The sequence below is a fragment of the Plecotus auritus genome, assembly GCF_963455305.1.
Source record: "Plecotus auritus genome assembly, chromosome: 1".
Lineage (NCBI taxonomy): Eukaryota > Metazoa > Chordata > Mammalia > Chiroptera > Vespertilionidae > Plecotus > Plecotus auritus.
This window is the reverse complement of record NC_137770.1, coordinates 186,153,107-186,178,208: the sequence shown is the minus strand read 5'-3', so window position 1 is coordinate 186,178,208 and position 25,102 is coordinate 186,153,107. Positions and strand designations below refer to the sequence as shown.

The 25,102-nt window shown below is 41.1% G+C and overlaps 1 protein-coding gene across 2 annotated transcripts in view; it reads left to right on the top strand.

Moving 5' to 3' along the window:
• Positions 1-4,866: 4,866 nt before the first annotated feature.
• Positions 4,867-25,102, top strand: part of CCSER1 (coiled-coil serine rich protein 1) — a 1,252,026-nt gene continuing 1,231,790 nt past the window's right edge. For both annotated transcript variants that reach the window (XM_080677357.1, XM_080677358.1), the window contains exon 1: positions 4,867-5,295. The gene's annotated coding sequence lies outside the window, so the exon portion shown is untranslated. The remainder of the gene's footprint in view (positions 5,296-25,102) is intronic.

The window sequence follows — 25,102 nt, the reverse complement described above, 5'->3', positions numbered from 1 at the left end:
ACTGGTTTAATATGGTTTAGATTATTTTACTAGCATTGTCTACTTTTACTATATATCTAAGTAGCATAGAGTACTATTACTGTTATGTTACAATTCTTGTGTTGCTATATTTAGACCTATTTATGTGATTTATACATAAATTCATTATTATAGATTCAGATTTATCAATATACTACTTTTAGAGATGATTTAACTAATAATTTCTCTAAAACGATGTGTCAATTTCTATTTATTTTAATGAAATGCCTACAAACACATAAATGCCTGAGGACAATCATAATAGAACAACTTAAAAGCCCAATTAAAAAATCACTTTGATAGATGTAGCCTATAAACTTCCAACAAATGAACCAATTAATTGGGATTTATATATATAATTTTTTAAATCCTTACCGGAGGATATGTTTATTGATTTTAGAAAGAGGAAGGAAGAGAGAGAGAGGAAGAAGGGCTGGGGGAGAGAAAGAGAGAGATAGAGAGGGAGAGAGAGAGAGAGAGAGAGACCGATAGGTTGCCTCCCATATACATGCCAATGGAATTGAATTCAAAACCTAGGTATGTGCCCTGACTGGGAATTGAACCATCAACCAACCCACCCACCCAGCCAGGGCAGGTTATATATATTTTTAATATTGCAATCAGAAAAAACAAGTATTCAGACATGAAAATTACCTCATATGAAGGTGAGAAATCCTGAGGTTATTCTCCAAAGACTTCATTAATCACATTTGGAAAACAAACAAAAATAAGGAAATGATATAAAATTACAAAGACTCCTTTGGTTTTATGTTGACAAACATTATTTTTAGTAGAATTTACTTCCCCTAAAAAATAGAGAGGTGTAAATTCAGAGAACATCAATATTGTTGTCAGTTCCCGTTTCTACCACTTCAACTTTTTTTTTTTTTAGCTCTCTAAACTGGAAAGTTTCCCCTGGAAATTCATGTCTACCTCAGTTACTGGGTAAGCAATGCCTTTCCATGCACTCTGCTTTCCTTTCTCTCAGCCCATTTAATGAGCTTGTAAACCTGGAGCCTGGTAACCCAGTAACACGGACAGTGACATACATTCATTCACCTTTACAGTCTTGCTACCATGTTTCTCCCACGGGATGAATCCTTGGGGTCTGTAGTTCCCAGATCACAGACAGCTGATGCAGTGAGCATTTTGATCCAGTCATCTGGGTTCAGGTTCTGCCAAGGATTCTTGTTTGAAATCCTGGTTTGTTGGCCTGCCTGGCCTTTTGGTTTCCTCCACAGAGCATGAACATGAAGAGATCTTGCTGTTCTGGCATAGTTTCTCCTGCAAAAAAGACAATTTGCCAAGTACAGTCACCACCACCAGATTCCTGAAAAATAATTCTATATAAATTTTCATCGACTGTGCCCTGTTTACCAGTAGACAGCCCCAATTAATGCCACGTTGATTGAGTTTTTCCTATGCTCTCTAGAGCCTGATCTGCAACTGAGAAATCCTCCTGTCTCCTAGCTCACACTTTCTCATCAGTCCTTGATCTTGAACCAAGTGCAAGTTTCAGACTCCATTTCAAAAAAAGGCTCCTGCCACTCTAAGGCATGCATAATGCTGCTTTCATTTTACAACAGTTGTTACAAAAAGATAGTTTATGTTGTAGTAATATGGAAGAAATCCAGAATATATATATATATTCATTTCTTTTTTACCATTAGACTGAAGCAAAGGGGGAAAATGGCCTTCATAATGATTGGATGATCATAATAGGATACGAAGTAAATCAGAAGAAAATTATAAAATAGCTAGGACAAAAAAAAAAATAAATAAATGTAACTTGTAAATTTATTTTCTGATTCTTCATCTACAAACATTGTTTGCTAATGTTTTAAAGTTAATTCACTTTCTAAAACACCTTATGAATTTTATTATAGTAATAGGGTTGGAAAGAAAAAAATTATCTCCCTCACCTTCCCTAGGCACTAATTTTCCTTTTTTTTTTTTTTTTTTTTTTTTGGTGCCACTACTGAAGAATTTCTAATTTGGCTCATCACTTCAGTGGGAATTCAGTGCACATAAGGGGCACATATGTAATTGGCAACCTAATTTTTCTGCTTTCATCAAATGGTGCAATGCCAAATCTTCATTGAACTTGCCAGTTAAATGCACTTGGGAACCAAACAGCAGCAAGCATAAGAGATGAAAATGAACAAATTGGAAAGAGTCATTAACTTTCTGTTTTCCTATCACAACAAAAATTGTATCATTGAACGTGTAGCAACACGGGAAATTCTACTTGAAACATTAAGCAGTCTTAGAAGAGAATAATTCATTTATATAACTTCTAAAATGTTGTTTATTATAATTTATAAATAGACTTTCTAGTACAGATTTTTTAAAAACAGAAATACAAAATAGTTAAAATGAATCAACTTTTTAGAATGCACTTTAGGTGACATTTTCATTTGTTTTCTTTTTTTCTAGTGTATATAAATTCTAGACTTTATTTGGCAAGCAAAATTGTTAGAAAATTAAGTGAGAAATGTTGGCTTTATTTAATACCTTAATGAATAAAGGCAATCAACAGATTGTCATGGTTCTCACTAATTATGGATACAATTTGAGAGTGTGAAAATTACAATCAGTTGAGGTTACCAAAAAAGCCCTTGAAATATCTGGTCTAATGTACAATTTTAAAGTATGAAATATAGAGTCATTATTAAATTATTATTGATGAAAATTAAATAAAGAACTAGAACAATAAAAGCTCCCCAAACTTGCCCAATATAATTGAGTGCCAACCTTAAAGGGAGACAAAACTTTAAAAAAAATTCTGTTTACAGCTCTTAAATAAACCAAATATTTATTTGCTCAGTGCAAATGTTCAGATCAGGAATATCTCTTCTAAAAAAATCCATTTTGCATTGAGAGTGAGATTCTTTAATAAGGACTTTATAGAAAAGTTTCCTAACTATTTTCATCTATAAGTCTTAGTTAGGACTTCCTAAGTCCTCACCTAATCTTAGAAATGCACATTTATAAACCCCTATTGCAATGGAAAAATGCCAAAATATCACAGATCAGCTTTTTCATGATTACCAAAAGCTCTAAAGAAACTATTAAGATTTTCAACTAAGCCAAGATTTCTGAATGGCAGTAAGAACAGTAGAGTAAGACAGACCAAGGCTGAGTTCCAGCCTCATCACTTGACCTGTGTGTGATCTAAGGTTAACTAAAGGAATCAGGGAAAAGAAAAACCAGTGTGAAAAACCCAAAGACATAGCAATGATCAGGAGCTACTAACAATGAGAGAAGATATAATAACTGAGTTGTCAACTTTTCCATCACCTCACTAGCCTCCTAAATATTCTGAGGTTCCTTTTGTCACATTTGTGAAAAAAATAAATAAAAAGAGTTTTTCACAGCTGTCTCCCCAAAGCAGGGTTGTTCCCATGCCTAAATGCACAATAACTGCTAACACTCATTCAAAAATACACCTTGATTTTACACCAAATTGATTCACATTTCTGAAGTCAGATCATGGCCACTCACATTATTTAGAAAACATCTCCCCCCCCCCACCCCCCAAACACACACACAATCTTGGAAAAGTGACAGATTGCTTGATTCCTGTATACTTTTCTGATACAGTAATGTGCCAGATCACAAAGATCCTGTAATTTGGGCTGGAGGCTAGTTAAGGTATAAGGGATGTGATGTCAGGCGTACAAACTTAACACTGGGAATGTATTATCTACCTCGATATGGTCCTACACGCCAACATAATGGGTTTAAAAATGTTCCACAGCCCTAACCGGTTTGGCTTAATGGATAGAGCATTGGCCCTTGAACTGAAAGGTCCCGGGTTCCATTCCTGTCAAAGGCATGTACCTGGGTTGCAGGCTCCAACCCCAGTAGGTGGCGTGCAGGAGGCAGCTGATCGATGTTTCCCTCTCATTGATGTTTCTAACTCTCTACCCCTCTCCCTTCCTCTCTGTAAAAATCAATAAAATACATTAAAAAATGTCTCACATACACACAGTTAAATGCATTCCGTCTGCTGTACTGCCTGCTCAAGACATAAATGAATGTATATAGGAGTGGAGATAAAGAAGGGGATAGATGGCAAATAGTTCAGGACCCAGTGTAAACCTAAAAGGAAATCAGACGGTGCAATGGGAGAGAAGATCAAGGGAAAACAAATTAAGAATGCAACAGCACCATGCATCAGAAGTCCTCTCCATTTCGAAACTGGCAAATTTCTCCAGGGGGCCATCAGTCAAATGATGTGAAGGATGTGAACGTGGTAGCTGGTTCTGTTTGTAATCCCCTTGTGGCCCAGGGCCTTCTGTGTAGTAACCCAAGTTTCACTCCAGGTCACAGTCCCAGTGCTTTCATTAGCCCACAGAAGAATTGATTGCTGTAAATGGTTCCTGGAAGGTGTGACCTGCTTTGAGGAAAGAAGGTCTGAAGGGAAGAGAGAGACCTGTCAGGATGTGAATAGGTTGGGTGAGAGTGAAAAGAGCATCACAATTTCCTCCCAGGGCGGAGGAAGAGAAAGAAGATAACATCGGTGGTTTGCAGAGAAAAGATGCAATGCATTTTCAGCATCCTCGGGATCCCTTCGCTGAGCTTTAGCCTCCCCCTCTTATTCTCTCTTGACCTGCCTGTGCACTTGGATTCCACTTGGACACACGGATGGGCTAAGGGGAAAGCCAAGTCAGCACGGTCAGATACGGCTTCCCCTGAAATGAAAACTCAGCAGCGGGCCGGCAGTGGGTGTGCACGCGTTAATGTGAGAGTATGCGCGCGTGGAAACCCGCGGCCGCAGTTGGCCCGGCGCCGCCCCGCCCCCCCTCCACCCCTTTAAAGGGCGCGCGCGCCGCCGCCCTCCTCACAGTGGGAAGGGCGCCTGTCGGGGAGGTGGCTCCCGGGCTCCCCACACAGTCACACTCCGCGCACTCACACACTTGGAAGCGCCTCCCCACGTCCCTCCCCTGCCCTCCTCAGGCTCGGCTCTTCTCTCTCACTGCAAATAGTCGCCGACAGACTGCCAATCCGCCTCGCTCTCTCCTCTCTCAGCACCATGACTGACTGGGAAGCGGTGGCCCAGGCGGAGCAGCCCCGCGGGCGCAGGCAAGAGGAGCAGGAGGATTATTAAATAACGCAGCTCGACTCCGCGCACCTGGGAGAGGAGAGGGGCGCCCGACAGCCGAGAAGGGAGGGCAGGCGGAGGAGGGGGTCCAGGAAAGACGCCCCGTGCCCCGAAGACATAAATCCCCGAGTGTCCGGGAGGAGCCTTAACGAGCGACGCGGAGCCCTCAGGTAGTAACGCTCCCGGTGCCTCCGCGCCCGGAGGGTCGCGCCTCGGGTCGCCGCTGCCCCAGGCAGACGCCAGGGTGACTGCCCGGCAGGTGACCGCGCGGGGCCGGGCCGCCGCGGAGCAGCCCCCGCCCAGGCCCGGGGCTCCGGCTGCGGGCCCGGCGTGCGCGGCGCGGGGACCTGGCCTGGCGGGCTGGGAGGGAGACGCACGGCTCGCTAGCCGCTGGCCCGTGACTCCCGGCGCTGCGTGGCCTTTCACTCGTGCTCCCCGGCGCTCTGCTCCCCGGGCCGCAGCCCCCGCTCCTGGGCGACGTGGAGCGTGGCCGGCCAAGGAGGCAGTAGTTGGCGCAGGCTCCGCTCCGCTCCCTCCCCTCCCTCGCCGCCCGCGTCCCGCAGGTAGGGCGGCCGGGCTGCGGGCGCTGGGAGGGGGCGGCGGCCGGGATGGAAGCGGGGAGAGGGGGCGGGGGTCTGGGGGCTCCCCGCAGTGCTGGGCCGGGACCGCCCCTGGCCCCCGCCTGCTGGTCCCCTGGCTCTGGCTTCCTGGATTGGAGGCGAGACCCTCCCCAGCGGCGCAGGAACAGCAGCGACTTAGTGGGAACAAATTGCTTTGTGGTGGCGCGTCCAGGGCTCGGGAGGTGTGTGTGTGTGTGTGTGTGTGTGTGTGTGTGTGTGTGTGTGTGTGTGTGTGTTCGTTCGCGCTGCTGACTAATCTGTGCGTTGTTTCATCCGAAAATAAAATCAGTTCTGAGCCGAAACGCAGGTGTCCCCTTGGGCCCTCATGATAATTTTGGGGGCTTGTTTGCCTGGGACTCCGCGCGGTGCCACCTCCGGGTAGGGGTGCGCGGAGAGCTGTCGGAGGGATTTGTGAATGGTGCCTCCTGCGCGTGGAGGCTGAGCCTTGCTGATGTGAGGGAGGAGGTATCCCGAGTGAGCAGAAAGGCTTTTTATGGTAAAGAGTTGTGAAATTTCTCGGGGGTTTCTTTCAGTGTATCTGGAGCTTTACTCTCTCCCCTTCTCCCATCTATTTCCTCATTTTTTTTTTCTCTCAGAATTAGCAGCAATTTTGCTTTTCCACCTTCTCTCGTGGGACCTGGAATATGAAGTGAATCACTTGGGGTTTCTGTTGTTGTTGTTTTGTTTTGTTTTTACAGGTGGAAAAAATGCTGCTTAGAAAACCTCGTGCCCTTTAATGTTGTTGTACTTATTCTCTACTCCTCGTAACTCTTTCAGGCCATCAATAGGACCACAAGACAAAGTACCTACTTGATTGCAACAGCTTCATTTCTAATATCTTTACAGTTGAATACCTTCCCACTGACATGTAACCCATGCCCTCCACCCCTGCACCCAAGAAAGGCTACTAAAAATGATGTACACACATTTTACTGTAAAGATGTTTTTATTAAAAATGTTGGGAGGAAAGAGAAGCAGACACCTAGCTGGGTTTATATTGATTACTACTGACTAAAAGCCAGCTTTTAAGAGAAGATCTAAAATTCTACTAACTTAGGCTACGACACAGTTTGTCTCTGTTTCTCTTTCTTTTTGCTTTTTAATAAGTACAAACTCCAGAGACATAACTTGAAGCTTAGATATGACTTGGGACAGTATCTACCAACTATGCTTTAACAAATTTATGTTTGTTCCTAAAAGTTAGCAGCCTGTGCTTTTACAGAGTCAGTGACTGGGCTGTGACTGAGATGGTAGGACAGGGTCAGTATTATTTTAAATTGGTATATCTCAAAGGCCTGCCGGCCAAGCACAGTCTTTATGACACTGAAGTTCCGTGTTGCAACTACTCCTTCAATAATTTCATTGAGAAGAAAGAGAAGTAAACTGGTCAATCCATTGTCAGTGTGATTTGTCTATCTTTGATATTAATTAGGGAGCGTCTTACTTTGATCAAAACATGCCAACTGTTTTAGTTTTTTCTTTTTCTTTTTCCCAGTGTGAAAGTAGCTTGCCAGTTCCTTACCAGTCCTGTTCATTTTCAAGGCAGAGCGGAGTTAAGGATTTGTTGTTTTGATTCGGTTATGTTCATATTGGTTTGAAATACATTTTCAACATGGAGCATGTGTGGTTTTATATATTACCTTCGGATGTAGACTTACAGCCCCACTGAGTGTTGTTACATTAACTTTCCTGAATCATTGCAATGTAGAAGAAATAATGGGGAATTTTACAATGTACTTGATAAACTGTATTATACAATTATTAAAAAGTCATATTTATGGATATTTTGTTTTTTGACACTCAGAGAATAGGCAATTATTTATTTTAATGATGCATTATTTATACTATAGGCTGTAAATTTACATCAAAGTCAGGAAGTAGAAAATGAAAATTTATTATATTTTATATATAATACTCTTTATTGCATTTTATTATTCAACATAGCTCTCAAAATAGACGGCTTGTCATGTGCAAGGCTCTAATGAAGGATTGTGGAGAACATGACTTCCTAGCTCTCTGCCCTTCAGGAGCTTACTCTCCATTTGGGAGGAATCTGATGCCCATGCTTAGACAGAATTAACAACTCATGACAATAAGAGATTGCATGTCTAATGAGGGCTGCAGGAGTTCAGAGCATGATAATAACATTTCATACCGGTTTTGTTTGAAAAGGCCTCTGGGGTAGACAGACTTGCCTGGTCTTGATCTTAAAGGATAAATAGGATTAGTGGCTTATGGATGAGAATATGAGGTACAAGATACAAGTCTCTTGGAATTATAGAAAAGAACAAAAGATACGATAGTGAAGATAAGTTTGTTTTGAAATACATTTAGATATTGCACTTGAATTTGTTGTGCCAAGTGGAGGGTGAGTCTGTTTTGATGTACAACATTCTGTATACTCTATTCTTGGAATGAATTGTCAGTACATATTTTGAACCTTAGAAAGCAAATCTTTGACTTTATATGGCCTTTTAATGGAAAAAAATGCTTGACATGTATTTGTAGACAATACTTACTCATTGAATGCTTAATATTATATTCTTCATATATAATGTATGACTCATTAAACAACATGTTTTCTATAATATTTTTATTTTAAATATTAACATGCATTCATATAATAATCTATTCTTACATTATTTCCCATGAAGGACTTGTGGGAAACTATTTTAATATTGTAGCAATAATTTTAAAGATATTGTAACTATCTTCTGGTAAATAGATTGTATTAGTAATAGAAACATGTCTTCTCTCAGCATTCTGAACTTAGTTATTTTTTCTTTGTATATATATATATATTTATGTTTCAAAATACACAAAAATGTTAAGATGCATTTCTTCATTATAAGGATACAAGGGGAAATATCTGAATTGACTTTTAGCCTGTCTTTCAGTATGACTCCCCAGAAGTATGTTATGGTGATAGTGAAGAAATAGTACAAATATTAGATATGACTATCAATAAATAACAATACAATTACTTTCAGGTTAGTTGAATTAAAAATTTCATATATTTTGTTGTTGTTGACTAAATAGAAAAGAGTTATTACAAAAGTGAAAAACCTGTAAGTCACTAATTTCATATTTGTGCAGGAATGGGAGGGTTTCCAAGTTAGAGTAAAACCAGACTATATTTTAATTCGTCTCTTTTGAGTTTGGTTTGAGTTTGAGTTTGAGTTTGGTTTGTCACAGTGTATCACTTTGATAATGTAATCTCTCCTACTGTATGACTGACAGTTCAGTATGATTTCCCTATTGGATAGTGACAAAATCTGTTGGCTTTATATTGCGAACATACACTTCTATCAACAATATATTAACTTCACTATGCATGACTGTCAGTTAACAATAAAACATGAAGTCTGGTCTGGGATAAGCAGTGAAAAAAGATGGGGAGATTAATGAAAAACACTATAACATATGAAATATACTTTAATGTGTAGCTTAAACTAAATATAATATAAAAATGTAAAACTGACCAGTCTAAATTGCAATGGATACAGTACCAAGATATTATCAGTTTTTATTTTACAATGATCATATTGCAATTTTTAAATTATTTATTCTGGATAAATAAAATGCCAGAAACACAGTGGTGGTCAAAAAATGCATATTAAACAATTTTTAAAAACTTTCTGTTTAGATAATTGACAGATGAAGTTTGTTGTTTGGCCAAACTGTGGCTCTGTGCCTCGATTAATTTAAAACATAGCTTTTGGTTTTGCATTATTTACACTGTATTAACAATTTTTAAATTTCAATTTAGCTGATTAAAATTTTGAATACCCTGACTCTGTTCTGAAACTAAAAAAAAATCGAAAGGTAATTTATAAGGAATCATCTTATTATCTAAAGGTAAATTCTTAAGTTAGAGTAGTATTTCTCAAAATATGGTTCCCTGAGCAGAGCACCAGTGAATTGTTAAGATGCCAGTCTTACCACAGACTGACTGAATCAGAAACTCTGGGATGGGTTCTGGGGTGGGGTCCTCTATGTGATTCTTACACCCTCTTAAGTTTGAGAACCAATGACCTAGAGCAGTGGTCGGCAAACTCATTAGTCAGCAGAGCCAAATATCAACAGTACAACGATTGAAATTTCTTTTGAGAGCCAAATTTTTTAAACTTAAACTTCTTCTAACACCACTTCTTCAAAATAGACTCGCCCAGGCTGTGGTATTTTGTGGAAGAACCACACTCAAGAACCACACCAAAGAGCCGCATGTGGCTCGCGAGCCACAGTTTGCTGACCACGGACCTAGAGTATTTACAGTGAAATGTGAAGGCTGTGTCTTCCACCTTTAGGTGTATGAGATGATGCTCCAACTGAGCACCTGGCCAGAGTGATGACGTACACTGAGTGGCCAGATTATTATGATCTCTGAATGCATAATAATCTGGCCACTCAGTGTATGTGTATATATATATGTATATGAGGCTCGGTGCATGAATTTGTGCATGGGTGGGGTCCAGCCAGCCTGGCCAGGGGGAGGGGACATGGGCGGTTGGCTGGCCTGCCTGCTGGTCGAACTCCTGGTCAAGGGGACAATTTGCATATTAGCCTTTTATTACATAGGATTAGAGGCCTGGTGCATGAAATTCATGCACTCTGGTCGGGGGAGGGGGGTTGTCCCTCAGCCTGGCCTGTGCCCTCTCACAGTCTGGGAGCCCACAACTGATTGCTCCAAAGAGGTAGGCTCCGCCCACCCAGCCAGGATTCCACAATGGATCGCCCCAAAGAGGTAGGCACTGCCCACCCTGCCTGGGCTCCACAATGGATTGCACTGCAAAGGGAGGCCACCACAGCGTCACCGACCAGGTAGCCTGGGCCTCCCTCTTTAGGGCAATCGTGGCGCGCCCCCATTGATCGCCCCGCCGGCCAGTGGCCTGGGCCTCCCTCTGCAGAGCGATCATGGGTTGATGGCCGGGGCCCTGACCAATTGCATCACACCCGCCTTGGCTGGCCTGGCACCAGTGGTCATCCCGAATGGCTATTTGGCCATTCAGGCTATTTGCATATTATGCTTTTATTATTATAGAATATACACTGAGTGGACCGATTATTATGCGTTCAGAGATCATAATAATCTGGCCACTCAGTGTATTTTTTATTAACAACAGTAATGGCCATAATGTGCTGAACACTTCCTACATGATAAGCAGTTTATATACGTTATGCCAGGTGATTTGTCAGAAATTATAAACATATTTTTGTGCATGTTTTAGAGATGAGGAAACTGAGGCTCTGTTCCTGATTTATCTCAGGGCCCAGCACTATGTGTGCACTTTCTCACCTGCTGCCACCATATGCAGTGAGAATGTTCTTGCTTCCCATGTAACCAGAACAAGTGAAGAAGGAATTGCAAGGCTGAAGCTTCCAGCGTCTCACTGTTCTTTGCAGTGTACTGACACTGTGCACCCTCAGTGCAAGCAAAAGGCCTTACCCATCTGTTCAGAACATCCCAAGTCATTAATGGAAGTTTAAAATGGAAGCAAGTATCATTTTAAGAATAAGTGCTTTTATGTAGAAGATGTTCAAACATTAGATATTTTCCATATTTGGAGATCTGTCACTTATCTTCTGGAAAGTTTTAACGAGAGCTTTGAATACCTTGCTTAAGCAAAGGTGATCGTAGGTACAGTCTATTAACCCATGTTGTCTCTGATGCAAAGGGACTGTCATATGGTAATGTCAGTTTAGTTTCCTTTGGCTTTTATTCTTCAACTCATTTATTTAAATGTGAGTTTAATCAATGTTCAAATGTTTGCAGAAAAAAAAATATTTAAAGACTGATCCTGTAGAAGTCAATGGACAATCAGAGAGTTAAAGTTGATTATTGTGAACCCCTCTAGTAGACCAAATGTGCAAAGTTATATATTTTATAATCCATATAATAAAGAGGTAATATGCTAATTGTCCATGACGGCATCGCAGCAGGGGGACTTGCGTGAGGCTCACTTCCCTGCCCTTGGCGCCAGGCCGGGGAAGTGAGGCTGCGTCCCTCTCCTGGTGCCAGAGTCCTTTTTTTCTCCCAGGTGCACACGCCTGACAAACACCCCTGTGATACTGTGCCCCATCCAGGAGCACTTTGCCGGGGACGCCACCAACCCCCCTGAGGTGGGGGGGCGGGGAAGGGGCGATACCCGCACAGCAGAAGGCCGGTTCTTGGGGCACAGTCGGCAGACACCAACCTGGGGGTGCGAGTGTCAGTGGTGACCCCCAGGAGGGGTCACACATGCACATCGAGAGGATGTGGACCCAACATGAACAAAGGGTTCGGTACGAAAACAGAGAGTGGACATCGAGGTAAGGCACTGGACCTGGACGGGCCACTGGGTAAACAATGCAGGGATCCTACCACCACAGACACACAGGGTGGGCCCTATCCTCCCGCCACGTGAACCTGGCCCCCGGTAGAGATCACAGGTGACCCTCACACCACAGGGAAACCGCCTCGGCTTTCTCCAGCCGCCCATCCATTCATCTGCCCGGTCTGTCCCAGACGGGGGCTCACATCCTGGGTGGAACGCCCCCCGAGGACAAGCTGGATCCCGATGTGCCTGCACAAGCACACCCGTTGCCTGTGAATTCAGGACTGGAGCAGACGGAGAGCCACTCAAGGCATGGAGCAGGCATGCCGGGGGATGGGAAAGGCCACCGTGTCTCCCCCTTCGGCACACAAGGGGAGAAATGCCTCACACGTGCACGAATGCACACGTGCACGCACGTAACACAGCAGTCCCCACAATGGACACCTGCCCTGGCCTGGCGGGACCCTCCCCTGACTCAGAGCGGGGAGGCACGGGCCACGGTAGGCAAGACACAGCTGCGTCATCACTCGGCCCCTCAAAGCCGGTGCAAGAGGGCCCTGAGTGCCCAAACAGAGGTGGCTACAGGTCCCAGAGAAGAAAGAAGTCAGTACTAAGACAGGACGAAAAGCATAGAATTTTTAATTAGCCTGTAAAAAGAGTAAAAGAGTGAGGGAGGAGGGGGAGGATGGGGAAGAAGGGAAGGAGGGAGGGAAGAACTTTATAAATGAGTCAGTAGACAGCAGAGTTAAAGAAGGAAAGAGGATGTATGAGTGAACTGTAGGAGCTATAATGAAAATCAAGTATAGTTGTGTGCTGGGGTCAGATTTTAAAGTAGGAGTCAGAAAAGAAAAAAAGATAAATAATAGTGAATAATTAGGCAGATAGATAGATAGATATTAAAACAGTGGAAGTAAGTAGAGAAGAATGTATGGGAAAGGTAGGATGAGAGAGAAAGAGGGAGGGAAGAAAAGTTTTAAAGGGGAGCTGGTAGAGCTTAAAAGGAGAATGGGAAGAAGGAAGAAATGGGGGAGGGAGCAAAGCAGGTCCCAGGGAGGAAGTGAAGAAAAAAATTAAGGTGGGTAGGAAGGAAAAGGGGAGGGAGGGCAGGGGTAAAGATAAAGGAAAGAAGGAATGTGGGGAGGGAGGGAGGGAGAGTAGGAGAAAGATGGGAAGAAGGATGATGGAACAGAAGTAGGAAATAAGGAGGAAAGAAAAGTATATAAATGATGAGTCAGTAGGAAAAAGTGTTACATAAAGGAGAGAGAAAAATTGTGTGAAAGGGAGGAGCCAATAAGGAAGTCAAATACAATTGTGTGTGAGGGGGATAGGATTAAAAAAGTTAGCCCTAACCGGTTTGGCTCAGTGGATAGAGCGTCGGCCTGCGGACTGAAAGGTCCCAGGTTCGATTCCAGTCAAGGGCATGTACCTTGGTTGCGGTCACATCCCCAGTAGGAGGTGTGCAGGAGGAAGCTGATCGATGTTTCTCTCTCATCAATGTTTCTAACTCTCTGTCCCTCTCCCTTGCTCTCTGTAAAAAATCAATAAAATGTATTAAAAAAAAAAAGTTAATAGGGGTGACCAGGCCGGCAGGGGCGGGCAGTTAGGGGTGACCAGGCCGGCAGGGGAGGGCAGCTAGGGGGAGGCCAGCAGGAGAGGGCAGTTAGGGGGATCAGGCAGGCAGGCAGAGTGGTTAGGGCAGGCAGTCAGGTAAGTGGTTAGGAGCCAGAGGTCCCGGATTGTGAGAGGGATGTCCAACTGGCATTCTGAGGGCTCCCGGATTGGAGAAGGTGCAGGTCAGGCTGAGGGACCCTCCGCGCCCCCCACCCCGTGCTGTGCACGAATTTCGTGCTCTGGGCCTCTAGTGTGTTTATATTAGCCAATAATGTGAATAACAGTAGATGTCCAATATCAGGAAGAAAAATAATGATTGCTTTAACTGAGTATTTCAGGTATGGCCTCTTTTGTAGCTGTTGTCAGAATCTGTTTTCATTGCTGGGATAATTTAATTACTAACTGGAGCCTCAGCCATGCCCCTTCTTCAGGACCAATCTTTCTATGTAGTGGGAAAATTGACCTATGTCTAGCCCAACACGGGACTTAACATTAAGCCATTGATACCCAACTATAATATAACATATGTGCAGTAGTGCTTCTTTCTTGTAACTAAAACTGATTTCTCACCTAATATTTTCCCCTGCCTCTTGAGAAATTACCCAGTATTACCATTTCTCCCAGTGTTTGAGCAAGGCCCTTTTGACAGGGCCTTCTTTATTTCTTTAAAGACTAGGCTTCTCTCTCTGGAACCATCTCATTTCCAGAGTTCTTTTATATAGCAGGAGACTGCTCACAAAATACTACTTTCCTGGATCTTTAAACATTGCCAGCTCCTAGAGGTATGCTAAATTTCCAGTACTCACTCTTGGACCTCTGTGGTGCCAGTGACTTATGGCATATTGCCATACCCCAGACACTCAGGATGGCTGGACTTCTTGGGGTTATTTACAGCTAGGTTTTTATAGTGCTTCCTACACTAAGTACAAGTCTAATTCTGGGTTCCAACCATCACCAGAGATGCCTCATTTTGCTACATGTAATCTTCCCTTACATGTCAATGCTCCACTATAGAGCTACCTCATTCACCATCAGTGACAACAGACATTTGTAAATGCTTATTATGTATAAGCCATTCTGTTTCAAAAAGAATGCACTTCCTATGGTTCCTAGGGTTCCTGAACAGCATAACCCACAATAGATGAAATATACATTTTCCATGTCTTCTTTAGTACCCAAATGTGATATGTGTATACAAATCATCATAATAAAAAGGGTAATATGCAAATCGACCAAACGGCAGAACGACCGGTCGCTATGATGTGCACTGACCACCGGGGGGCAGACGCTCAACACAGGAGCTGCTCCCTGGTGGTCAGTGCTGGGCTGATGGCTGGCAAGCGCAGCAGCCTACCTCCGCGGCAGTGCTGAGGATGTCCAACTGCGGCTTAGGCCTGCTCCTCACACTCCCCCCCCCCCCCCAATGCATGAATGTCGTGCACCGGGCCTCTAGTATTTGCATAATGTGGTCATTATAATTTTAGGATTTGTCTGTTTCTTTTTTTTTTAGTCAGTTAATTTCTAGATGATTTGGCTCTTCTCTATTCTCCATCGTAACCTTCTTTGTACATGATATGTCTGGAGTGCAGAACAGCTGAAGAAACATATTCCAGAAGGTATAATGCCTTCTCCACTTTTTATCATTCATTAATGAAAACTAGCAGTATGCCTGTGTTCAAAAAGTGATTGTTAAGCCAGGTGTACTCCCCTAATTCAACTCTTGTGGGAGACTTAGTGATACATCTTTCTTATCAACCAAATTTAGACTAGTATGTCAGATTTATTTGCCTATTCACTGCAATGAGCTGTTTCACAGAAATTGTGTACGTGGTTTCTTTGTTTCTTGCTTGTTTTTGACAACAGCAGAAAACAATTTATCACAAACCTATATTAGGTTTATAAATAAGACCAAACAAGTATACATGAATAAAGACATGGCAGAAATACGTGCAAATGTAGGCTTAAACATTCTAGGCAATTCTTTCTTTAGAAACTATCTTTATTTTTGCTTGTTTGGTTATTTTTTGTTTATAGTTATGCAAACTGCCAGAGCATTAAGTCTAAATATATTAAATATGTTTAGTAAGTTCTCCTTTCTAACATTCAGTCTTCTTTAGGATACTTAAGAAAGATATAAAGGCAGAAAAGCATGCAAATATCCCAGGAACATCAGATGAGAAGATTAGGTAAAGGAGGCGATTTCTTTACAAATTTCTTTAAACCTGAGACCCTGAAAATTTCCCCAGGTTAGGTAAAGAAGGCAATTTCTAAACCAAACTCAAACTCATAGTAGAGATCTGGACTAAGAGTAACTTATTTCAGCCCAGCCAGTGTGGCTCAGTGATTGAGCATCGATCTATGAGCCAGGAAGTTATGATTTGATTCCCTGTCAGGGCACACCTGTAGGTACACCTACAGGATACCTCAAGGTGTAAATGTGGTGGTATTGAGGAGCTTCTGAAATGATAAAGGGTCTGTCAGAGGGAGGGTCTAAGTTGATTGGAGGTAAAGTGTAATATGATACATCTCTGGGGGAATTTTCAGGGTCTCCGGTGTAAGTGCTTCTTAAAACAGTAAGTTATAAAGACTATACTGCTGTTTAGTGAAGGAAGAAGTTGCCTCTCAGGATATTTCTAAGGAGAGCCAGGTTCAGTGGCTGATGGTAGAGAAGACACACAGCCTCAGAGATCTAATGCAGTAAAGGAAAGGATGAAGTGTTTTGAAATCCTTAGATTTTTTTTTATTTGAATGTAGTATAGTTTGGTAACTGAAGTTCTAGAGATCCTCTTCTCTCTTCCAGTCTGCCATACCTCAGTCTCTGCAATCACCTTTGATGACAGGGAGCTATCCAGGGTACTAGGCTTCCTGCTAAACTCTTGCAAAATTGTGTAACACATTTTGTTGCCTTTTGTGGGGTGAGGGTAGGGTTAATCCTAGGAACTGCTGTTGGCAGACTACATTACTCACTTGGAGTGACTAACTTTCTATCATTTGGATTATTCCAGTGGGTCCTTCAAGGCTCAACTCAAATGTAAATTCAAGGAAGCCTTCCCCAATCCCCATGCAAGATGCCTATTCTGAATTCCAGTAACAGCCTGTGTACATCACTGTTAAATTTCCTCTTAAAGTATGACAATTGATTCTTGCTTGTACTTCATGCCTACTGGATCGTGAGCTCTGTGAGGGCAGGGATTTTGTATTTTATTCTCTTTTTTCAAGCAGATGGTCTAAATCAGCAATGTGAGGATCCTTAGTAATTGATAAATGAATGAATAAAGAGTGACTTGAATTTTGTCCATCTTATGTGAGGTACTCCCCGTGCTAGCAGCCACTGTCCTGAATCATATTTTGGTTCAACTTTGAATATTGCCCTCCATGGCTTTTTTATGGCCTGAATTTTTTTTTTCTTTCTTAACTTGGAACTAAGTAACCCAAAATGGTTAAAAGTCATGAAAAAAAGAAAAAAGGCATATAACATGGCCATGTGCCGGGGGGGGGGGGGGGGGCGGGGGAGAGATCTGTAAGGTTTCAGAAAGCAAGAAGCAGCAGTACTACACATTGATGTGGAGAATGGGGGTCCAAGGAGAATCTGATTTTTCACTTCCTCAAACTAGAATTTGGAACACCCACTCCACATTCACTTTCTAAGGCCCCTAGAATATGTCATCTATCATTTTCCAGATCCACATTTTGAAATGTCTGCAAATCTGAGTCCATGTGAGGCTGGCAGAATTCTTTCATTCCTGAAGCATAAAGTCTAGCTCCCACTTGCAGTACCCATATTATCCATGGACCTTGGTGAGAGTAGAAGTTGGTAAATTTCCATTATCTTGTTGTAGTCATATTAGGGACTTTCTGGACAGCCATAAAGAGTAAGTGTGCTTTTGTTTCCACTACTCTATCCTCACACATATCATTGTGTTGAATGTCCAATGTGGCAACGATCGACTACATCATAGAAAAAACACTTCTACTTACATGTAATCCATCCTGTCACTGGTATGATATTAACTTATTCATCACTTTTATATGATGTTGGTAGTTTATGTACATGTTTATCTCCCCTTATCAGGATACTCCAAGAATAGTTTAGATTCCGCAGTTTATCTTTTGGTCAGAAATTCCATGTATTTTAAGTGCACGACATAGGAAATGGTTGTGAAGTCTTTGGGGAGTATTTTCACTTAGGCGATCCTGCTAGCGGTTCTCAACCTGTGGGTCATGACCCACAGGTTGAGAACCACTGCTGTAGAGCTTAAGACCATTGGAAAACACAGATATTTACATTACGATTCATAACAGTAGCAAAATTACAGTTATGAAGTAGCAACAAAAATAATTTTATGGTTAGGGGTCACCACAACATGAGGAACTGTATTAAAGGGTCGCGGCATTAGGAAGGTTGAGAACCACTGTCTTAGAGAAAATAATATGGATTCAAAATAACTTAGATGTAAAAGAAAGAATTTTTAAAGTGCACAAAATGAGTGAAGCAAGGTTTTCTGTAACCATTTCAAGTGAACTCATTGTTAGGAAAACTAATCATTTTTTTGTTAAATATTTAGAATTATGCCAAATAATATGATCATCATTAATTTTATGGACTAAAAATGAGTACAGCCAATTTTCCAATAATACTAGAAATGAAACCCTCCTGTAAAAAACTATGTTTAATCTATCTGAAAGAAAAGTTGCCTTAAAACTGTTTCAACAGAGAAAATGATGTATACTCAGGATTTAGGTGTTTTATGATGAGACTGGTAGGAGGAAGGGAGGAATTGTTGCAATCTTGTGAATCATTTGTGTTGTATAAGCATAGCCTTAGGAATCCTCAGCACTTAGGCAAACCCAGGAGTCCAAAAGTGATAACTGCTTCTGATTTAGAGTGTGGTCAGGAAAGATGGGGTTCTGTGGTGACTACATGCTTCTTTTCAACAGAAGAAAGCAAAACCAACTTAAAATCCAGTTCAAATATTACCAAATTAAAATGCTTTTGCTACAATATTATTTGACATTAAGTAAAAAGCTTGGGTCAACCTTTGTTTTACCTGTCTTTGTATAAACATACTCACATATATGTATATAGCAATGTGTTATAATGGGACCTGTCTCGCCTACATTTCTTCTAATAATGTGGATATTTTTAGTTCAGTTTTTTGAGGGGGAGGAATAAGTCTATGCTCTCCATAAAAGTAGAACTAATAGTGTATATGTCTATATCATTTATCTATAAAAAGATTTATGTTAAGGAATTTGGTTCACTTGATTGTGGAGACTGGAAATCTGTAGGACAGGCCAGTAGGCTGGAAACTCAAGACTGGATTTCTGTTATAATTTGTGGCAGAATTTCTTCTCCAAGAAACTTTAATTTTGCTCTTCAGGCCTTCACCCTGTTATTGAGGGTAATCTGCTTTCCTTAAAGTCCAAATGTAAATAGTAATCACACATATAAAATATTTTCACAGCAACATCCTAGACTAATGTTTGACCAAAAAACTGAGTAGACTAATGCTAGGCCAAATTGACGCATACAATTTAACCATCACAGGCGGTGAAGTATAATATGTTAAGAAGCCCTTTATGGTTTACATAAGTTGACATATTTGTATTTTTTTCTTTGGCCAGAGATACTTAAATATTGTTCAGCTATTGGCATTTATAGGTATAGGTCATCATTTATTTATTATTTATTCATTTTTATAATCATTTATTTATTAAGCATACATTATGTGCAAGAGACAATGCTAGAAAATTGAGTAATTTACAGAAAATGAATGACAGAGGCCATATCTTCTAAATGTATTAATTCTAGTGGAAGATACAGAACTATGTTAAACTAGAGGCCTAGTACACAAAATTCGTGCACAGGTAGGGTCCCTATACCTCGCAGGCAATCAGGGCTGATCAGGGCCTTCTGTCTGCCGGCCAGGGCCTTCCCTCATTTCCTGCCGCCCCCTAGTGGTCAGTGCACATCATAGGGAGCAATCAAACTCCTGGTCTCCGGGTTGAACTCCTGAGGGGACAATTTGCATATTAGGCTTTTAAATATAGAGATAAGTAAATTTGTAGAGTTAATGTTAGTTTTTCAACCTTGTCATTTAAATGTCATTTTCCCCATGAACAACCAAAAAAAAAAATTCACGTCCAATTGTTAATAGGCTAAGTTACTGTACTTAGCAATTTAAGTATAACATGCAAAACTGGATTATGCAAAGTGTGCTTGTCCACTACATTTATACAATGTTGGCCATGAATACATTCATTTTAGAACTTTAAAGGATTTGTATTTGTACTCAGTCTATGCAAAGTTGATTCATATATACTCAAATAGGTCTGACAAATGGACTGTCATGTTTTATTAATAATCATATTATTCATATTGCATAGAGCAATAAACATTTTCTTTACTGTCTTTAAATGGGTATTTTCTCATAATACTTCCTCATTCCAAACTACATTTTGTTTCTCTTTTCTTATCCAAGGAATATGAACTGTTTGCCTGGCATTTGAGGCCCTCTGTAAACTCACCACACCCTGCTAATCCAAACATAGATCTTTCACTTGGTTAAGGTCAGGTAACTTAGAGCACCTTCACAAATGTGGTATATACATTTAATCCTTCCTGTTTATGCAAATCTCAGCTGTCATTACAGTTCTAACTCCTTGGAGCCTTCCAGGACAGCTTTAACCTGCCTGGGAGTTTCCTTTATTACACTCTGAGTTATGAGCAATACCTAGCAGTCTGTTCTGCTACAGTGCATTTTTCTATAATGTGAATTAGCTCCTATATGATGGGTAAATAGGGAGAATTATGTTAGTAAAATGTGTATGTTGGTTAATGTGTGATTTTCCACCAGCATATTAATATTTAGCTTTACCAAGTAATTATAACTGATTGCAAAGTATGTTGCTCTAGGCCAGTAGTCGGCAAACTGTGGCTCATGAGCTACATGCGGCTCTTTGGCCCCTTGAGTGTGGCTCTTCCACAAAATACCACATGCGGGCGTGCACATACAGTGCGATTGAAACTTCGTGGCCCATGCGCAGAAGTCGGTTTTAGGCTCTCAAAAGAAATTTAAATCGTTGTACTGTTAGTATTTGGCTCTGTTGACTAATGTGTTTGCAGACCACTACTCTAGGCAAATGCAAAGTACAATAGAGAAATACCCTTTCATTGACTTTTCATCTTTAAAAAAAAAAATTTATTGATTTCAGAGAGGAAGGGAAAGGGAGAGATAGAAACATCAATAATGAGTTGATAGACTGCCTCCTGCATGCCCCACACCAAGGATTGAGCCCACAACCTAGGCATGTGCCCTTACCAAGAATCGGACCATGAGGGTTCATAGGTCAATGCTCAACCACTGAGCCAAACTGGCTGGGCTCCTCTTTTTTTTAAGAAAATAGTTTATGTATTTATTGTGTTACTTATTTTTTTATTAGGAATTAAAATTTATTCCTTTTTAGGCATATAGGATTTTTATCAAAATGGTTATGGTTTTGTATAGAACTTTGTTATTAGTTGTATCAATTTTGAGTGTTTCTAAGGCCTATTTGGGGGGTATAAGCGCTGTCATATTTGCTGTCCAGTTTTTTAGAATGAAGGAGCACATGTTGCAATTGAACAAATTGATTTCAAATCTACTATGGGCCAGATACTATTGCTAATTTTGAATATATGAAAAGTGAGCAAGGGAAACTAAACAAAAATCCTGTATGATGATGGTTCTGTTGCTTAGATCAGTAGATTAAGAGGAAGACAGACAGTAAAAAATAATGTGATCTTTGTCACATATATATATAATATATCACATAAATGTCATGCATATTTTATGTGTATACATATATATATAGCAGGTAGTTATTCAATAAATTTTAGTTGCATGAATAGATAAAATTTCTTTATTTTTTGACAACTAAACTTGGAATATTCTTCCTAGAATGAGTCTTGCTTTTTCTATCCATATCACTTTTGTCACCACAATTCCTAATAGTGTATGAATTTGTGGAAGTTTGTGGCTTATGTTTTTGTTTTATAAATTTTTTATTAAAGACAATGTAGGAAATAAAATGTTATAGGCCCCAATTTCTTATATTTCTATCTTCCAGAAATTGAAAACTTAAAAAAAGTGCACAAAATCTAAAATCTTAGAAAAGAAAGTATAGAAGAGTATTTTTATTACGTTTGAATATAGAAGGGTAACTTTATCAAGGCAGGCCTTAAAAGCAAAAACTTAAAACAAATAATTGACAGTTTTTGAAGGAAAATATTGACATTTTTTATTAAAATTTAAGAATATATGAAAAAGCACCATAAATTAAGTGATCAGTCAAATCACAGACAAGAAGTAAATATTTGCAATAAATATCACTGGTTAAGTACCCAGAATTTATAAGGAAAGCCAACAACTTATACATAGAAACCCACACCTAAAACCTATATGATCATGTCAAGCAATGTCACCTCAATAAAATTAATAAAAATAAATAAGGAATTATAGCTTATAATAGGAAACTCACTGGAAAGTAAACACGTTCAATCTTACTAATAATTAGGGAAATGGAAATTAGTGGCATGTCTCCCTTTTCTGTATGGTGCAATTGGTTGAGCATAGTCCTGTGCACTGAAAGGTTGCCTGTTCAATTCCCAGTCAGGGAACATGCCCAGATTGTGAGCTCAATCCCTGATTGGGGTGTGTGCAGCCAATTGCTGTTTCTCTCTTACATCAGTGTTTCTCTCTTCATTCCTCTCTCTCTAAAATCACTGGAAATATGTTAAAAAATAAAATAGTGACATGTCATTTTATAGCACTTACAAATGACAGAAATTAAGTTTTGGCACTACTTAGTTTTGGTAGGAATGCCCAGTATTATTAGTATGCATTTCTTGTGAAGTGTACATCAGTATAAACACTTAAGGGTAATCCTATCTAATAAAGAGGGAATATGCTAATTGACCCTCATGCCATTGCAAAGATGGTGGCGCCCACAGCCAATAAGGAGGGAATATGCTAATTGACTGCCACGCCCTCAAAGATGGCAGTGCCCATAGCCACAAGATGGCAGTGCCTAGTTTCCTCCTGCCACGTGCCCGCTTCCAGAGTCCCCCAGGCCCTTCAGCCCCTCAGCTGTCCAAGGCCGGCCCAAGGCACAGGCAAGCCTCAGATGGTGGCTGCCCAGCTGATGCCTGAGGCACAGGCAAGCCTCGGATGTCGGCTGCCCAGCTGCCCAGGGCTGCCCAAGGCTCAGGTAACCAGGGCCGGCCGAGGCTTGTGCTGCCAGCAGTGGCAGCAGCAGAGGTGTGATGGGGGCATCGCCTTCCCCTGATCGCCGGGTCGCCTCCTGCCCCTGAGGGCTCCCGGACTGTGAGAGGGGGCAGGCTGGGCTGAGGGACCCCTTGCTCCAGTGCATGAATTTTCATGCACTGGGCCTCTACTCTATGCTAATAATAGACAAATAATTGACCATACCGCCGCGATGCCCACAGCCAATCAGGAGTGAGTATGCAAATTAACCTGACAAAGATGGCAGGCCTGTGGGCTGTGTGAGCGGCGGGTGGTGGGCAGGCGGGGTGGGCATCCCTGGGACCCTGCCCACTTCGAGCCTGTGGCCAGTGCGCGTGCACACACCGGCGCCAAGCGGCCAGGGTCCCGGGGACACCACTGGAGTGTCCGGTCCTGTCAGCCCAGGCCTGGGGGCAGCTGGAGTTCACAGTCCTTTTGGTTTGTGCAGCCCCTGGACCAGAAGCAGAAGCCCAGAGCATGGGGAGCACCAGGAATGCTGGGAATCGTAGTTCTGGTGGCATATGTGTTGCAGGATCTCCTAGACACTCGAGCAAAGTGAGCCTGGAGCAAGTTACTATTGCGGGTGGGGGATGGAGGAAAAGCAAAGGTGAGAGACATAAGTAAAGTCACAGTGTCGAGGAAAAATTAAAGGGAAGATATCCTGCAACTTCTAGGAAATCTCCACCAATGGAGCAAAGAAAAAAAAAAGACCTCTATTATTCTGTGAGCATCAAACCAAACTGGGTTGGGGTCTCAGACAATTCGCTCATATGATTGCAAAGACAAACAGAAACTCCCAGATTGGAGAGGGCTCCCCTGAAGGCTCCCAGATTGGAGAGGGTGCTGGTTGGGCTGAGGGACCCATGCACGAATCTTTGTGCACCAGGCCCCTAGTATATAATAAAGTTGAAGATAGGAAGAGTCAATAATCAAATAATTCTATTTTAGGTTTTACATTAAAGTAATTCTTTCACATGTGCATCAGAAACATTTTTAAAAAGTTCAGTGCAGCATTATTAAAATATGGGACTGGGGGAGGTTGTCCGGCCATGGGAGGTTGGCTGTGGGAACACACCACCAGGGGCAGCTCCTGCATTAAGCACCTGCACCCTGGTGGTCAGTGGGCATCATAGCGACCAGTCATTTGGTTGTTCAGTTGTTTGGTCACTTAGCTTTTTATATATGTAGATCCTTTGGAAATCTTTAAAGCTGGAACCCAAACATAGCATCCTTGGTTAATACGTATAATAAAAACAAAAATAAAATGTAATTCCATAGATGATATAAGTTGAAATTAAGACCAGAGTCTTCATATTATGATGATCCATGCACTCATAGGCATTTTTTTAGGATGCATTTTTTTTTAATGCCGTGACATTGAAAAATGATGAAAGAGGTGATAAATTTCCTGAATTTATCTGCGAACCACTATTATACAGCTTTGTAGTTCTCATTTGCTGAAATCTAACTGCTACTTGGTATTTAGGAAGTGGCAGTCTTATTGCCTAAGACTTAAAATAGCAAATTAATTTTAAATGGGAAAAATGTTTCAAAGTAAAATGTTTAACTAAATTAGTGAGCAAGAACAAGTGATAAGTACTGTTCTTCTTTTGATATATTATTCTGTGAACTCTTTAGTTTTTACATTCTTATATTTTACATACTTTGGAAAGTGGGGATCAAATTTCTATAATAGTAGAATTTTAATCCACAGTGCAAGAATACAAGATCAGAGGAATATTTTAATATGTAAAGCGTCTTTAAATTTTTTATCAAGTATAAAGTAATACTTTCCCCAAATTATGCTTTTTCTCATGTTTAAATTTAACAAATGTAAAGGGTCTGATCTTTAGATCATTTTTTTCCTTTTTAAATTATCTGTCCTACAGTACTTAGTACCTCTTTGATTTAGCCTGGAAAACCAGTTACCATCATTCTAATTCCTGGGAAGTTTAGTCTGCCAGCTTGTACTTAGTTCAAGGTATAGATCACAAAAATGGTGTGAATTAAATAATAAAAGAGGAAGGTGGGGGTTGGAAGATTTTTTTAGTATTAATAATTTTGTTAACTTTTAACTGTTATTGAACTTGGCCAAGGTAAGTCAGTGTAATATTAATCAATTTTGATGTGACCAGACAATGTTCATAA